Raw genomic sequence first — 7461 nt, forward strand, 5'->3', positions numbered from 1 at the left:
GAAAAGTAAATGGCCAATTTTGCAAGAAAAAAAAGTAGTACTAGTACTGATTTCAATTCATTTATGTAAATACAAAATACAGAATAAAAATTAAAACCGTATATCTCAAAATTTTATTGTTTTTTTTTCTTTATTAAATTAGTTGTTCTAATAAAATGTTTAAAAACCTTTTAACTATATAAAAAATATCTTAAATAATGATTTAACATATTTTACAAATAAAAAGATATTTAATCATTTCCACAAATTTTACCATTTGTTAAACATGGTATTGTAATTCCAGTAAGGTTGAGGCGTTGAGCTGAGTGAGAACGAAAAAAAAATTAACACCTGAAATTCATACTCCTATGTAGTTAAAACTTTAAATATAATTGTAAATTACAAAAGTTTGTATGAACCGTCCCTTGAACTTCAAAAGAGACTTATTAGATTTATGTATAAAATTATTTGGGTCTATTAAAAATCATAAATTTAGATCAAATTAGTTTATCATGCAACTTTCAAAATGAGCCAAAAAAGGCATAAACTTTAGTACTTCAAAATGAGCAACGAGTTATGCAATGTGTTTTCTTGCCGATCTGATTCATGAAATGTAAATGCTAGATGGCATGTTTATCAAATTCGAGAAGATTCTAAACAGGAGTTCTTTCTATTTTTGTTCTAGGCCACTATTGGAATTCCATTTTAATAAAGGAGATTAGATTTATTCCGACTTAGGGAGTGACGCATAAGCGTTATGCGTCGTTATTAATGAAACGCACAACCCTTATGCGTCTTTGGTTAATGACGCACAACCATTATGCGTCGTTAAAAGACGCATAACCCTTATGCGTCACTCCATAATGACGCATAACCCTTATGTTTCACTCTCTAATGACGCATAACTCTTATACGTCTTTCAGTCAGCTTTTAGAAGGCAGAAGCAGCGCACAGAATACACTTTCAATTAAACCATGTCATTTTATAAATTTAATATTTTAAAAGAACGTAATCAATTAAATTTAACTAACATATATATGTATAAAGGACATTTTAATTAGGAGAAAGAGCAATCAATGGTTGAAATAATAATATACATTCAGATAAATGCATTTCTTAATGATATTTTAAACATTTTTTGGCTATAGAATGTCATATTTTACATCACGAAATGACATGTTTTATGTTATAGAATGAAATATTATACAATATGTAATGATTTCATTAAACGTAACGAATTAAATTTATATGTCATTTTACTATCTTAACAGTTGAAAGAATAATACAATCAAACAAATCCATCTCTTTTCTTTCCCGATAACTTAGTATATCGAAAAGATTACAGATTAAACAATTGGATGAAATTCGAGGACTCAAACTATTGTATGCCTTCTTCACACGCTTCGCCTTTCACCGCAATCCATCTCTCAGGTCGATTATCCCTCAGGTCCGGCGGTAGCGCCAGCTCCTGCCAGCGGCGCCGGGAGCTTGAGTGGTGGCTTTTTGGCGGTGGTGCTGGGGGCGATGTTGGTTGCGGTGTGAAGAAATTTGGGATTTTGCTAATGGTGAAGGAAGTAGGAATGGTTTATTTGTTTGATTCTTTTGGAATGGAGTTTATTTAGTGACGCATAATGCTTATGCGTCACTAAAGAAAGACGCATAATGCTTATGCGTCACTAAAGAAAGACGCATGATGGTTATGCGTCTCTCTATTAACTACGCATAATGGTTATGCGTCACTCCCTGAGTCGGAATATAACTAAAGCCCTTTATTAAAATGGAATTCCATTAATATGCACTATCAAAAAAAGAAATTTTCCTTCTAAACAGCTTTCAGGTATGGAAAAGTTCCAAAATAAATTTGCATGGTTTCGTGTAGATTTGTATATTAATTGGTGAAAGTCGACGGTTTAAGCAGTGGCGGACACAGTAAGAGGGAAGGGAGGGCTTAAGCACATGCCAACATAAAATTTCTTCCTTTTTTCTACTTCAATTTTTTTTTAAATTTCTAAAGCAAGCTTCAGCCCTTGCGAAGATAGTGCCGTTGAAGACTAAATCAACTAAAGTTTTAATGGTAGAAAGGGCTAAATACCTGGAAATTGAAAATTTACAGAAGAAAAAAAATGGCCACCTAAATGTGTGAAGGGTGAAGGAAGAAGATGACATACAGGCTATAGGCATGCATAAACCGAACCGAATCGGCGGTTACCGCCGGTTCATAACCCTGAACCGAAACCGGCGGCGGCGGTTCGAATCGCCGGACGGTTCGGTTCAAGTTCACGATTTTTAGAAACCGGAACCGCCGGTTCAACGGCGGTTCAAATAAAAAAATTAGTTATTATTTATAAAAATAAATTTTTATATTTAAAAATAAATTTTCACAAAAAAATAAATAATTTTTTTTCATAATATCCCATATTTATTTGTTGGGCCTCTGAGTTCTAAGAAACCATTCTTGGTTGTTTCTCTTTTATAAAGACATCCTTGAATATTTTATGTTTCACTTTCGATGTAGGACAAAATATGTTGAAGTATTTTCTTCTATAACTATATGTTTAGATCATTCATTAATCTTTTTCCAATGTAGAAGACAAAACTTTCTTTATTTTTTATATTTTATTATTTACTATTTTTATATTTATTTTTGTCATAATTCATTTTCTAAGACGAATTTATAGTTAATAATAGCATCAACTAGAATAATTTAGTTATAATAGTTAAATTAAATTTGAATGTTGCATGTTGCTCATAATTTGTATATTTATAGAATGTGGACATGTTCAAATAATTGGATTTAAATGTGGGTATGTTACTCATTTTTCTCAATGTATTGATTAAAATGTGCAAAAAAGCAACAATTAATATAATTTGTATAATAATGATAAAAATAGACGATTAAAAAAGCAACAAATATTTAAATTTTTTTAGGATTTTAATTATGTGTTATTTTTATTTTTTTGAATTTTAAGTTGTATTTTTATTTTATGCTGTAATTTTATTTTATTTTATGAAGTGTGTTTTTATTAATTGAATTTGGTTGGAAATAAAAATAAAAAATGAAATTGAATGAATAGTAATTTAAGAGACGGTTAAGGAACGGATAATAGATGGAGGGTTGCAGGTTTCGTCCCTTAGTTAAGAGATGGAGTAAAAAAGTACAGTGGAGCCATGAATAGTAATTTAAGGGACGTATAAGAGACAGCGTTGCAGATGGCCTAAGTGCATTAGCAATGATTGCTTCAAAACACAAAATCAACCACAACCTATTTTTCCTCTGCCATGTCAATATTTTCAATTTCAGCTACAACATTTGCAGTGTACATTTTCAACCCTAAAATTAGCTACAACTTATTTCACCTATTTTTATGTTTTTAGTTTTAATTTTCTATTTTAAAAAATAAATAACACAAATTAAAATACTAATACGATTTAAATAAACCATTACAATGAAAATAACATTACTTAATAAAAAATCCTACATTAAACTTCAATGATTACAGGTCGAAATTTCTTCGATCAAATCTCGGCGGAGTTGAATGTAGGTGCGCTCCTCATGCATTGAAGCCCGTCAACGCAAAAACTCTTGGAATTGGAATGATGCACACTGATGTTGGGGGTTATGTGCTACTTCGGAGCTAGATTCAACTTTATCATCTATTCGACATGGTCTCACGTTGGGCCGACACAACTGACCCCGTCGTTAAGAAAGAGTACGCTCTTGTCATACAATCCATGAAGTGCAATATGGGGATTCGGAGGGTGCTGGGAATGCTGCTCGGGATCAATGACGGACCCAGAAAATAAAACCCGTAGGTCGAAAAAAAAGTAATAGTAATATTTATTTAAAAATTATTTAATTTATATATTATTAAAATAATCATTTTAAAAAACTTTATTTTTGTAGTTATGCTTTTACTGTTGAAAACAAAACTAAATTAAATTAACTAACCATGCTATTAACATTTTGAATATCTTACACATATATATAGTACTCCATCTGTCGACGAAAAATAGGGTACATCTGTTATTTTCTGTTGTCCACAAAAAATATGGCACATTCAAAAAATGAAAGTTTTCAACAACTTCTCTCTTACTAATAATATGAACCTCACATTCCACCAACACTACTTTTCTCTTACTTTTTTACATTCTCTCTTACTTTTTTCACTTATCTCTTACTTTACTAATTCTACATTAAAATCCGTGTCATTCACAAAGTGCTCTATTTTTTGTGGAGGAATGAAGTATTTACTATAGCTAAATCAATGACACAAAATAAACAAGCGCATATTAAATATAATAGTAGTATTAATTTAGTAGCATAAAAACTAAAAATAAAATATAATGAGCATAAAAACTAAAAATAAAATATAATGAAATGGAGAACCATATCATCAGCAATAAAAATATTCGTAGTGTTACTAAATCGGCTCCGCTCTCTTATTTTCTTCTTAGCCTAAATTCAGAGCTCTCCTCTTCTACAACATAGCTCTCCTCCTTAAATTCAAATTCGTTCTTCTTATCAAAATGTTCACCCTACTTATATTTTCAAATTAACAACAATCGTTTCTGCAGAGATTATGCTAGTGTACGTGGGGTCGGGAGGCGGAGCGGCCGTGGGTCGGCGCCCGGCGGATGATTATGGAGCTTCCCGGCAGCAGTCACGGACCGACGGTGCCAAGCCGCGTGTAGAAGCTAGTACAAGTGTTTTTTTTTATTGTATTAGAAGTTTTTTTTAATGAAGTTTGCTTGAGTTTTTCTATATATTTTTTTTCTAATTAATTTCATTTTTGTTTATTTAATATTTGATAAATATCAACAATTAAAATGAATTAAATTGGAAGCGATCGGAGGATTGTAAGATAGGCTAATGGCGTGGCCGGAGAAATTTTTGTGAGGGCTCTCCCTATTGTAAATGTTACAATGAAAAATTACTCCCCCGTCTCACTTAAGATGTCACACTTTTATTTTTAATTGGTCCCAACTAATACATTTCTATTTTTGGTAACTCTCTCTGCAATTAATACACCCAATTACTTTTTTCACTCTCTAATTAAATATTCCACTCTCTTGCCCAAGTACATTTATACTCCTTTAATCTTACTCTGTTTATTCACCAAAATATTTAAAATCCGTCCAAGTCGAGTGACTAGATATGGGTAAGTGATCGATCGATCAATTCAACAAAAATATTTTGTTATTAGAGTTAAGAGACAAATGCACAAAGCAAGTACTGAAATTTTATGGAGGGATGAGTACAATTTATGTCGAAGTTCATAACAAGGCAAACTTTACCTCAGTTCAACTCATCTTCCTGAACTAAAATAAACAGAGAACCAAATGCAAACTCCAGTTTTTCATGAATCATATCCCCAAAATATACTGCTACATTCTACCTAAAACAAAAATGGAAATATTTCATATTCTCCCCCGCCTCACTCTAAATGACACATTTCTAAATATAAAAACATCTCTCTCCCTACTACTCCATTTCCCACTCTCTTACTTTATTCTCTTTACTTTACTCACAAAACAACATTACATAAAATCCAGTCCCGAATTAGAAATGTCACTGCGGCGGACCTTCACACGGGACCCACGAATTGAGCTCGATGAATCCTTCACCGGCATTCCGAGGCCCCCCAATAACCATGAGCCGATCACCGCATGCCCTAAACGCCAAACCCCAGCCTTACATTGAATCAGCGCGTTCGGGCAACCTCCCTACCGTCACCCACACCCTGTTATCTTTCTCGTACCTCCGAATCTCCATATCCGCATGGTCTGCAGCGTATAGCTGATTATTTACGACAGCGATCAACGGGGGCGCCTCGGATGTAGCAGGTGGCTCGTTGTCCCGTGCTGCACCAGTACGCACCGGGGACATGTTAGGTATTTCAGTCCAAGTTTGAGTATCCAAGTTGTACTCCTCTCCGCACGTGAGAAGCACGTTGTCGGCCCCTCCAATCCGTCCGACGACGTAAATTTTTTCATGCTCGGGAGTGTCGTCCATGTCCCCGACTCGGAGTTGTAGAGCTCTACCGAGCTAAGGATGCTGCCGTAAGTCACAACCGCCGGCCAAGATGGCGATCTCCCCGAGGCTTGTAGACCCAAACAAACACCGGGAAACAAGCTGTATCGGTAAATCACGTAGGACCTGAGATCCCTACCGAAAACAAGCTCAGTTCCAACCGCGAGAGATTCCGTATCTGCAAACACGAAACAATCGTCAGGGTCCATTCTTGGCAAGCGCATCCACCTGCGACGGCATGGGTCGAACGCCTCCCATTCCAACAGTTGGCACGACAGGTAGACCCAATGCTCGGCCACCTTATTCTGCCGCCTCAATCTATACAGCTCCCCGGTCCTAATAAGTGACTGGAAGCTCCGATTCAAGGATGCAATCGCCCCGTAATCAGCTCTAGAGCACTTGATCAGACAACTAATGGAGAGGTCGCGACCAATGCCACCAATTAAAGAAGTCGTATTAGAATTTTCACCCGCGTGCCGCCTACTCCTAGACTGCATGACGGATTGGGCCAAGGCCGAATTTACTATGCCACCGATTGGAGAAACAATATACATTTGATGAACGGGTCGCTTATCTTTAGATGCAAACAATTTACTACGTGAATAGTCCCTCGACACCAAACAAGCCCGGTCTTCCAGCATATCTTTAGATGCAAACCCCCAAAAGGAGTAGCAATTTCCTCACTAAAATGGATGCAAATCACTCTTCCGTTTTTCCTTTCTTTCTTGTCTTAGACTATAAAACACTCCACTGTCAAAAAATCAGAAACCGTACATCCCTGATCAGAAATTGAATAATCCATTTTATACATAGAGTTCAATTAATTATATACAAAAATCTAAGAAGAAACATTTGCCATAATTCTGTTCCATTCATCTCTTCAAATTCCTAAATTCAATTTTCAACAAATAGTATTGTTCAAGAAACGGAATGACTGAGGAGGGAATATAACTGTTCTTCAATAAACCATATTCAATAACAATCCTAACAAAAGCTACTCAATTCCACACACACGAAGAGAAAACTGATATTTTCTAATAAAGCAACAACATAACTATCTAATTCGTAATGAAACAGAAGAATTACTCAAGAATGAAAAAGGCCCAGATTGAAGAACACCATAAATATTCAATTATGAATTTTAATGCATAATGAAACTGAATAATAACTCGAAATGAAAACAGCCCGGATTGAAGAACATCATAAAGATTCAATCTTTGATCAATTGAACATGCAGAAACCCATAAACCACTATAGATTAGATCTGAAAAATCAGATCAGCCAATATCCACTTCCCAAATTTGCATAAAGCAAAACAAAAAGCTTCCAATCTTGCATTGGTTCCCTTCCATCAGTTACTACCCCATCAAAATTAGATCTATCAAACAGTCCAAGAAAAAAAGGGGATGAAAATTGTCACCACTGCCTAAAACATCACAGCTCACAATAAA

General features: G+C 34.8%; 1 pseudogene; it reads right to left on the bottom strand.

Moving 5' to 3' along the window:
* Positions 1 to 5438: 5438 nt before the first annotated feature.
* On the bottom strand, positions 5439 to 6554 carry LOC121758357 (annotated as a pseudogene).
* Positions 6555 to 7461: the final 907 nt, after the last annotated feature.

The sequence above is a fragment of the Salvia splendens genome, chromosome 12, assembly GCF_004379255.2.
Source record: "Salvia splendens isolate huo1 chromosome 12, SspV2, whole genome shotgun sequence".
NCBI classification, from domain to species: Eukaryota; Viridiplantae; Streptophyta; class Magnoliopsida; order Lamiales; family Lamiaceae; genus Salvia; species Salvia splendens.